The sequence below is a fragment of the Callithrix jacchus genome, chromosome 12, assembly GCF_049354715.1.
Source record: "Callithrix jacchus isolate 240 chromosome 12, calJac240_pri, whole genome shotgun sequence".
NCBI lineage: Eukaryota > Metazoa > Chordata > Mammalia > Primates > Cebidae > Callithrix > Callithrix jacchus.
In genome coordinates this window covers 113,115,895-113,127,191 of record NC_133513.1, presented here as the reverse complement: position 1 = coordinate 113,127,191, position 11,297 = coordinate 113,115,895, and positions in this window count along the sequence as shown.

Genomic DNA, 11,297 nt, shown 5'->3' with positions numbered 1-11,297 from the left:
ATAGTACCAGCCACTTGCCCATGCCAGAAACGGCATCATGCTCAATACCTTCTTTCCTTCACTCTAAACCCAACCAAACACCAAGCATGAAAGAATCAACAGGCCAGGCACGGTGGTTCACACCTGTAATCCCAGCACTTTGGGAAGCTGAGGCGAGTGGATCACCTGAGGTCAGGAGACCAGCCTGGCCATCATAGTGAAACCCCATCTCCACAAAAAGCACAAAAAATGAGCTGGATGTGGTGGTATGTGCCTGTAATCCCAGCTACTGGGGAGGCTGAGGCAGGAGAATCTCTTGAATCTGGGAGGCAGAGGTTGCAGCGAGCCAAGATTGTGCCACTGCACTCCAGCCTGGGCAACAAGAGCGAAACTCCATCTCAAAAAAAAAAAAGCAACAACAAAAGAATCAACAAGAATCTCTTCATGGATCAAACATCCAGTGCGATCTTTGGGGTGTCATTTTTCCAGCAGGGAAACCTCTGTGGCCAGCAGCACCTCCTGCCTGAGTATTGCTCCTGCCTACTGGGCTCGTCCCACCACCTTGGCTCAGCAGACTGTGCTCAGCTCACACTTCTGGCCCAGATCCCACACATGCCAAGGACAAACCAGGCGTGGAGTGGTGGGTGTGTGGGTGAGTGAGCATGGGGTCCGGCCACTGTGCACAGCCAGGCATTCCGGCTGCTATGGAGGCATGGGTAACTCCGGATGCCAGCAGAGGTTCTGGTTCCGTGAAAATCTGTGGCTGAGCCAGATGTACTGAACGAAGCTTCTGCCACAGGTACCTGTGTCTGGATGAGGGTAATGCAGTGGCACCTGCAAACTTGGAGATGCCGGGAACCACAGAGCCCCAAAGAGAGTGTCACAGCCCTGGCTTGGAGAGCCCCTAGGTCTGAGCTCCCCAAAGGGCCAGAGCTCTCCTCTTCTTCTTGTTACCTGCAATGTGGCAAGCCAGGGGGTTGTGTTTCAGCCCTGTTTGTGTTACAGCTCTTTCAGTCCCACCATTCAGCAGGTCTCGAGTTCTTGTCACGCATCCAGGAAGAATGAGGTACACAGACAACTGGAGGATGAGTGAGGTGGAGAGGAGCTTCATCGAGTGACAGAACAGCTCCCAGGAGACCCAAAGTGGCTAGCTCCTTTCTGCAGGCAGGTCATCCCAACGGGAGGAGCCCTCAGCAGAGAGGAGACTTGGAGTGGCTAGCTCCTATCCACAGGCAGGTCATCCTGATGAGTTGAGGAGACTGAAGCGGGTAGCCCCCTCCTGCAGCTGGTAGTCTTGATGTCTGTATCCCTCAGCAGAGAGGAACCCCAGAGTGAGTAGCTCCTAACTGCAGGCAGGTCATCCTGATGTCTGCATCCCTCAGTGGAGAAGAGACCCAGAAAGGTGAGCTCCTATCCACAGCAGGTCACCCAACGTCTCTGTGAGTCTGACTGAGCTGTGGGTTTTTATGGACTTCAGGAGAGAGAAAGTACGTGCTGATCGGTCCATGGGTGGCAATGAGTGGGCCTAGAAAAAGTACCATAAATTCTCACTCCAGGCTGCAGACTCCACCCACAACTGACAACCCAGCTACCATGATTTAGGCCCTCCCTGGCTTGAAGATGTGGCTTCACTAGGGACCCACCTCTTTTCCCCCAGAAGCCCGTCTGCCTCTTGCCACCATCTACATGTCATCCATCACACCCAGGCTGTTCATGTTGAGGGGTTATTGAAGATCCATGCCAAGCTGCCCTCACCACCCCCTTGGCCTCCCTCCCATCATCATTGGTGCCCAAAGTCCAGAGGGGGCTGAAGTGGCAGGGGGCTCGTATGTCAGCTCCACCCTGAGTGCATCCCGGCTAGATTGCAACAGTGCCTGGGTTCAGCCACAATTTTACTCCAAAATTGGAGTGGGCACCGGGAATGGGGAGAAGCCAGGCAGTGGGAGCAGGCCCTTCTGAGCCTTCAGGGACAGGGGGGCTTCCTGGGCTCCTGAGAGGGCCGGGATTCCTGGGTCTGCAGCTGCAGCTGGGCAGCTGCATCTGTGGCCAGGAGGGCAGGACTCCAACCTATTCTTGGCTCCAGCTCTATGCAGCACACAGCCCTGGCCATGCCTCCCCTGCTGCAGCTGGGTCTTCACAGTGTCCGCTTGAGATGGGCCACCACTGCCATCAGTTTTAGTACTTTTATATATACACAGACTCAAACCACTGTTAAAAAAATAGAGGCAGGACAGCTTCAATATAAATACACACTTTCATTACTTTAAAATTTTTTATTGTGCAGATTTTTTTTTGAGACAGGGTCTCACTCTGTTGCCCAAGCTGGAGGACAGTTGTGTGAACGTAGCTCACTGCAGCTCAACCTCCTGAGCTCAAGCAGTCCTCCTACCTCAGCCTCCTGAGCAGCTGTGCCACCATGCCTGGCTAATTTTTTTTTTTTTTGTAGAGATGGGGTTTTGCCATGTTGCCTGGGCTGGTCTTGAACTCCTGAGCTCAAACCATTCCCCAACCTTGGCCTCCTAAGTGCTGGGATTACAGGCTTGAGCCACTGCAGCTGATCTGTTATGCAGAGTGTTGAACATTCATTAAAAAAGATAGACTATTATAATGTTCTTGGGTTCTCATCCTCCCAATCCCAACAACCAACAAACCTAAGCCAGGCCTGCTTCATCTACTCCCCTTCACATAATATTTTGAAGCAAATCTCATATAGCCTATTATTTCATCCATAAATATTTCAGTGCAGATTTCTAAAAGATAAAAATTTTGGTGGGGCCGGGCGCGGTGGCTCATGCCTGTAATCCCAGCACTTTGGGAGGCCGAGGTGGGTGGATCATGAGGTCAAGAGATCAAGACCATCCTGGTCAACATGGTGAAACCCCGTCTTTACTAAAAATACAAAAAAAAAAAAATTAGCTGGACATAGTGGCGAGTGCCTGTAATCCCAGCTACTTGGGAGGCTGAGGCAGGAGAATTGCCTGAACCCAGGAGGCGGAGGTTGCGGTGAGCCGAGATCGCGCCATTGTACTCCCGCCTGGGTAAACAAAAGCGAAACTCCGTCTCAAAAAAAAAATTTTTGGCTAAGTGGGTGGCTCATACCTGTAATCCTAGCACTTTGGGAGGCTGAGGCAGGTGGATTGCCTGAGGTCAGGAGTTAAAGCTCAGCCAGGGCAACATGGTGAAACTCCATCTCTACTAAAACTACAAAAAATTAGCTGGGCATGATGGTGCACACCTGTAGTCCCAGCTACTTGGGAGACTGAAGCACGAGAATCGCTTGAGCACGGGAGGCAGAGGTTGCAGTAAGCTGAGACTATGTCACTGCACTCCAGCCTGGGTGATAGAGTGAGACCCTATGTCAAAAAACAAAGATTTCTAAAATACTATTATCAAACCTGAAAGAATGAACAATAATTTCTTAATATCATTAAGTATCTTATGTTCAGGTTTCCAATTATCTCATAAATGTAATAAATTTGTGAAAAATTAGAACCTAAATAATGTCTATAGATTGTGGTCAGTTGCTGTGGCTTTAATATCTTTTAATAATTTATTTCTCTTTCTAGCGCTTTTTTCTTTTCCTTGCAATTTTATCTATTGCATCCCCATGGTATCATTTAACAAGCTCCTCGGTTTTCTGTATTTCCTATAAATTGGTAAAGTGTCTTTTTTTCTGCAGCATCCTTGTGTCAGGCACGTAACATGAAGACCTTAAGGTTAATGGGTTTGCCTTAGGAGTTTAAGCTGCCTTGCTTGCCCAGAACAGTGACATGAAAAAAATAAAAGAAAATAAACTTCCTATGCAAGTTTCTGAATTGGATCATGTTCTTCTCTACTTAAAGTCCTTAGTCAAGTCCCCCATTTTCCTTAGGCTAGAGCCCAAGGGTGTGATCACGTGATTATTCCTTAAACACTGTGATTGGTCAAGGGTTGAGCATGTGACCAAAGCTCGGCCAATCAGAACCCTTTCCCCTCTTTTTCGGCTTGGGTGGGGAGGGCTGTGCTGTGGATTGATCCTACGTGAGGTTCAGAGGGATTCCTTTGGGAGTTTTCTTGTTTCTGTGAAAGGACTTCTGTTAGTGGGGATGGTTCTTAACTCTGGTGTACAATCAGATATATTTTTATTTTTAATTTTTTTTGGAGACAGAATCTCACTCTGTCACCCAGGCTGGAGTGCAGTGGTGGGATCTTGGATCACTGCAACTTCTGCCTCCCAGGTTCAAGCAATTCTCCTGCCTCAGCCTCCCAAGTAGCTGGGATTACAGGCGCCTGCCACCACACCCAGCTAATTTTTGTATTTTTAGTACAGATGGGGTTTCGCCATGTTGGCCAGGCTGATCTCCAACTCCTGACCTCAGGTAATTTGCCCACCTTGGCCTCCCAAAGAGCTGGGATTATAGGCGTGAGCCACCATGCCCAGCCCAGACAGATTTTTAAAAAAATACAGAAACCCATGAAGGAAGCCAGCTACAAAAGGCTACATACTGTATGACTCCAGCCATCTGAAACGCCCATCGGGAGCATCTCCTAGAGAAAGAAAGTAGCTTGGTGGTTGCCAGGAGCTGGGAGTAGGAAGCAATGGGAAGGAATGCTGATGGGTTTCTTTTTGGGGTGATGAAGACGTTCTGGAATTAGGTAGTGGTGATGGTTGCCCAACTTTGTCAATATACTAAAAACCATTCAATTGTACACTTTAAAAACGTGAACAGAAACAATACAAGCCCACATTTACCCCAGACCAGTTAAAAAACTCAACAGGTGGGGTCCAGGTATTGACAAGTTTGTAAAGCTCCTCCAGGTGAATCTAAAGAGCTGAGTCTGAAGGCCACTGATTGAGTAACATGCCTACTCTGTCTTCAAGAAGTACGAAGACTGGGGAGAGAAGTTTTAGATGCGTGTTGACTCGTGTCTCTGTCTCTGTCTCCGTGCCTCTTTTTCTCTGTCTCCTCCCTCTCAGATCAGTTCAGTGGGAAAGGTATCAGGAAGTCCAGTTGTGGCCACAGATCTTAGTCTTTGTTATGGATTGAATTGCTTCCCCTCCAGATTCGTATGTTTAATCCCTAACCACCCAATCTGAGTGTATTATAGCATAGGGTCTTTAAAGAAGTAATTAAGGTAGGGGAGGAAGGGAGTATATGGGAATTGACAGAAGGTACAGTACCTTCCTCTCAATTTTGCTGTGAACTTAAAAGAAAAAAAAGCTGCTCCTGAAAAATAAGGTCTTGGTCAGGTGCAGTGATTCACACCTGTAATCCCAGCACTTTGGGAGGCTAAGGTAGGCGGATCACGAGGTCAGCAGTTCAAGACCAGCCCAGCCAACATGGTGAACCTCCATCTCTACTAAAGATACAAAAAATTGACTGGACGCAGTGGCACGTGCCTGTAATCCCAGCTGCTTGGGAGGCTGAGGCAGGAGAATCACTTGCACCCAGCAGGTGGAGGTTGCAGTGAGCTGAGATCGTGCCACTGCACTCCAGCCTGACAACAGGGAGAGACTCTTTCTCAAAAAAAAAAAAAAAAAAAAAAAAAAAAGGCCTTTCCCTGGTTGTCCGATGATTAGAAAAAGTAAAATTTAAAAATAAAAATGACTTTAAAAAATAAAGTCTTTTTAATTTAATTTAATTTTATTTTATTTTGAGACTGAGTCTTACTCTGTTGCCAGGCTGGAGGCGTGGTGTGAACTCTGCTCACTGCAACCTCTGTCTCCCCGGTTCAAGCGGTTCTCCTGCCTCAGCCTCCCAATTAGCTGGGATTACAGGCATTTACCACCATGCCCAGCTGATTTTTGTATTTTTAGTAGAGACAGGGTTTCACCATGTTGGCCAGGATGGTCTCCATCTCCTAACCTCATGATCCACCTGCCTTGGCCTCCCAAAGTGCTGGGATTACAGGCATGAGCCACTGCACCCAGGCTCTTTTTAAATTATTTTTACAAATAGAGACAGATCTCGCTATATTTTCTAAGCTGGTCTTGAATTCCTGGCCTCCAGTGATCCTCCTACCTCAGTCTTCCAAAGTGCTGGGATTACAGGCACAAGCCACCATGCCTGGCCTATTCTTTTTTAAAAAAGATTACAGGCTCACGCCTGTAATCCCAGCACTTTGGGAGGCCGAGGCAGATGGATCATGAGGTCAAGAGATCGAGACCATCCTGGTCAACATGGTGAAACCCCATCTCTACTAAAAACACAAAAAATTAGCTGGGCATGGTGGCACACGCCTGTAATCCCAGCTACTCAGGAGGCTGAGGCAGGAGAATTGCCTGAACCCAGGAGGTGGAGGTTGCGGTGAGCCGAGATCGCACCATTGCACTCCAGCCTCGGTAACAAGAGCGAAACTCCGTCTCAAAAAAAAAAAAGGTAATTAAATTATCATAAGGATGGGGTCCTAACATAACAGAACCAGAGGAATGGACACCAGGAGTGTATCCCACACAGAGAAACGACTGTCTGCAAGCCAAGAAGAGAGGCCTCTAGAGAAACCAAACCTGCTGCACATTGATCTTGGACTTCCAGGTTCCAGAACTGTGAGTAAATAAATTCCTGTTGTGTAAACCCCCCATCTATGACAGTTTGCTGTGGGCACCTTAGTAGACTAAAACAAGTCCCAGTCAACCTGTTTCTGCAAGACAGGAAGAGGTAGACAATCATCTATAATAATGATAAATTAATTTATCATATGTTATGCCTCTTATTCTTTTCTTGTCTTTCTTTTTTTTTTTTTTTTTTTTTAAGACAGAGTCTCACTCTGTCGATCAGGCTGGAGTGCAGTGGTGTGATCTCAGCTCACTGCAACCTCCGTCTCCCAGGTTCAAGCAATTCTGCTTCAGCTGCCTCAGTCTCCCTAGTAGCTGGGATTATAGGTGCATGCCACCATTTCCAGCTAATTTTTGGAGTTTTAGTAGAGACGGGCTTTCTCCATGTTGGTCAGGCTGGTCTTGAACTCCCGACCTCAGGTGATCTGCCCACATCGGCCTCCCAAATTGCTGGGATTACAGGCATAAACCACTACACCTGGCAGTGCACCTCTCTCTCTTCCTTCTCTCTCTCTCTCTTTCTTTTCTCCTTCCTTCCTTTCTGCTTGCTTGCTTGCCACCGTGCCCGGCCAGATTCTTTCTTTCTAACTGGCAATATTCTCGTGCTGCTTTTCAAAATTAGAATTAGAATATTAGCATTAAATGAATCCTGAATCCAGAGTTGAGTCAATCTTCTAATTTAACTTTCTCTAGACCACATATTTATTTCAGTCAACATTTATTAGACAAAGTGCATTGAGCACTTGGGATGCATCAGGAACTGTGGGGACTGTGGGGACACAACATGAATAAAATTTCCTTCCATTCTAATTAGTGAAAAACATCAGATTGTAATTACTTGTTTGACCTATGACCTGAATGTTTTATTATTAGACTGTGCTCATGACTGAAATCTGTGCATATACCATGAGCATATTTTTGAGTTGTAAATTTCACTTCCTTCTTCTTTCTCAGCACTTTTACTATTGGTAATACTGTATCAAAATTTCCCCTTTTCTTCTTTGTATTTCTCTTTTTCATAAAATTAAATAAGGACACCGCATTTCACAGATTTTATGAAATTGTCTGCTATCTACTCAGAAAAAAGACTCCTTAAAACTTTTTTTTTTCCTCAAAACTTTTAAGCACCAGAATAACTTTTCTAAATCCAAACTTGGGCGTGGTGGCCTACGCTTGTAATCTCAGCACTTTGGGAGGCCAAGGGGGGCACATCACATGAGGCCAGGAGTTTGAGACCAGCCTGGCCAACATGGGAAAACCCTGTCTGTGCTAACAATACAAAATTAGCTGGGCGTGGTAGCGTGCCTGTGATCCCCAGCTACTCCAGAGGCTGAGGCAGGGGAATCGCTTGAGTCTGGGAGGCGGAGTTTGTAGTGAGCCAAGATCGCACCACTGTACTCCAGCCTGGACAACAGAGACTGTCTCAAAAATAAAAACAAATAAGTAAATCCATACTTGATGGCCCAGAGCCTGTGATTTGACATTAGTACGCAGCACAAGAGATCAGCAGGCATGGTGGGGATATGAAGATGTCTTATATACTGTGGCATTAGATACAAAGAAGGACTTGAAGCTGTGTTCAGGTAATCAGGACATTTGGGTTCCAGTGCCAGGTCCTCCCACAAATTAACTGCAATACTTTGGACAAATTCCCTAAACCTCAGCCCTTCATCTGTAAGATGATGCCGCTAAGCTAACTGAATGTCCCTTTTCATATTAAATTTCTACACTTTTATGATTCTAGAGAGAACCATAAGAAAGAAAGAGTGAAATAGTTGGGACAATTAGGAAATGAGGAAGTGGGAAAAATGGGGCAAATGAAAATTCTAAGAACAAAGCAGGCAATAAAAATAATTCAGGACAGCAGAAAGTGAGAGAATAAAGTAAAATATGGTAAAAAGGAGAAAATAAAACACTAAATGTCTTTTTGGAATTGCAAAGATAAATCACATCAGATTTCATTTTTAACCCCAAAGAGAAAGAAGAAATCTAGTTATTTGTATTTCTCTTGCAATTACGAGGCAATCTTCAGGAGTTATTTTGACTTGTCTCTCTATGGTTTCTCAATTCTAAAGAAAAAAAGAGAGAGCTGATGTCTAATACTACTTTGAGAGATCAGATTGTTAAAACTAGCACACAGCAGTTATTGAGTGAATAAATACTCTTTTCACTCAAGTAGGAGAAGGTGGAGAAAGAATGTTGTGGGGTAAAAGGAGGTAGTTGGGGTCACTCAGGAATGAATCATTCAATTTTGTTGGATTGCTTCCAGACTCAGAAAGAATGCTTACATTTCATGATTTCATCCAACCTCAAAACAATGCCCATGACAGATCAGGGGAATAATGCTTAGCTCTCAGCCACCTGATTCCATGACAATGGGTCCCTATTGTGGGGTTTTGTATGAGTGGCTTATTCTGATTCTGCTGGTAGGTCAGAAATTTGCTGAGGTGCAGAGGCAGCAGTGCACAAACGGAAAACAGTAGCTCCTGAACAAACCACTGCTTGGTACAAAAGAAAGGAAGGAAGCTTCTATTCCTGCCCTTTCCCCATCCCATCTTCTCTCCTCCTTTCACCAGTCCTGGTTGTGTTGCTCCTGGGGTCAGAAGTAGGGGGCATCTGTCTGTAGCTTACCCTTTACCCTCTTAGGTCTGTGAGACCTTGGCAAGTTTCTTTTGTGCTCTGCTCCTAATTTTCCATGTCCCTAAGTGGAAGTGGTTACGTGTATTAAACAGACCAATGGTGTCTACCAGTCTTAAGCAGAATGGAAGGTCAAAGATGTTAATTACTCTTACTATATGTTTTTTCATCTGTGGACATCCCTCTCCTTTCCTTCTAAAGAATACATGAACTGTCTAGAGCAGAACCCCATTTCAGGACAAATTTCCTCTGGGAAAAAAAAATGCTGTTACCAGCTGTTACCAGCTTCAAAGATGGGGATGTGAAAATGTTGGAATGGAAAAGCCGCGTGAGACCTTATAGAGAGAGTCTGTGAGATGGTAAGTTTCAACATAGACTCATGAGCCTTAAAAATGGGAAGAACATGTAGAGAGAGCTTATTCTGAGTTATTTCAACAGTAAAGATGATGCTGTCTCAGTTTTTTGGGGAAGAGTCATGGCCTTTCATAGTTTTAAGTGTATTTACCACTTGGTAGTAATATCTTGTTTTTAAACTGATTTTTGTTGATTGAATCATGTCCCCTTAAAGATAGGCTCAAGTCCTAATCCCTGGTCCCTATGAATGTGACTTTATTTGGAAAGAGATCCTTTGTAGATCTAAAAAAGTTAAGCTGAGGTTTTACTGGAACACTAGTTTAATGACTGGTGCCTTTATAAGAAGAGAAAAATTTGAACCCTGATACAGACACACAGGGAGAGTGCCGTGTGACAAATGAGACAGAAATTGGAGTGGTATATTTTCAAGCCAAGGAACACCAAGAATTGCAGGCAGCCTCCAGACTCTGGAAAAGGCCAGGAAGGATTCTCCAGTGGAGCCTTCAGAAGGAGCCTGGCCCAGCCAACACCTTGATTTTTAAATTTCTTTTCTTTTTGAGAGAGAGTCTCGCTGTTGCCCAGGCTGGAGTGCAATGGCACAATCTTGGCTCACCACAACCTCTACCTCCCAGGTTCAAGTGATTCTCCTGTCTCAGCCTCCTGAGTAGCTGGGACTACAGGCTTGCACCACCACACCCTGCTCATTTTTGTATTTTTAATAGAGAGGGGGTTTCACTATATTGGGCAGGCTGGTCGCGGACTCCTGACCTCATGATCCACCCACCTCGGCCTCCCAAAGTACTGGGATTACATGCATGAGCCACTGTGTCCAGCTGATTTTGGATTTCTAGCCTCCAGAATTGTGAGAAAATACATTTCTGTTGTTAACTACCACCCAGTTTATGGTAATTTGTTACAGCACCCCTAGAAAAACCAATATACTGACCAATGACCATATCTCTTTGTCCCCTCTATATTCTATTTATTTATTTACTTATGTTTTATAGAAATGAGGTCTCACTATGTTGCCTAGGCTGGTCTCAAAACTCCTGGGCTCAAGCAACCTCCCACCTCAGCCTCCCAAAGTGCTGGGATTACATGCCCCAGCCACAGTGCCTGTAATCGGTAGACTAATCATCGTGCTCAATAGCCTTGAGATTTCTGATGGAAATTTTAACATAATTATTAACATATCCCATTTTTACATTAAAATAACATACATTGTGGTTGGGGAAACCTTCTGATGACTGGGTTGGTCAGCTCCTGGGAAAGAGAAACTCCCTCTTCAGGCCCTGTGCTGTGCAGCTACAAGATGCTGCAGTGTGAACCAGGCACCCCCCAATCTAAGTGCTGCTTTAGTTTTACCATCTGTAAACGCTGCTGATATTTTCTTCCTGCTACTTCGGAATAAAAATACGTCTTTAAAGTATTTTGAGCTCTGTGGAACCTGCTATAGAAAATTAGAGGTAGCATGATTATCTTCCTTCATCTCCATTTTTTTAGACAGAGTCTCGCTTGCTCCATCACCCAGGAGGCTGCTTTTTTCTTTTTTGACTGACCTTCCCTTTTTCTTGTTAGTCATACCTTGATACTTAGCAATAATTTTTGTTCTGATGTCATTGGTGATTCCACACCTATGCAAAGCTATTATTTTCCATTCTAGCAGGAACTCAGGTATTTATTTCAATCCATTCATAGCAGAGAAGAATATTTCTGTTGAATGTATTCCTGTCCTTGTGAGGTGGTAAAGATGAGTAGAAATGCCTCCCTAGCACTATGAGTTGTTGTTTGT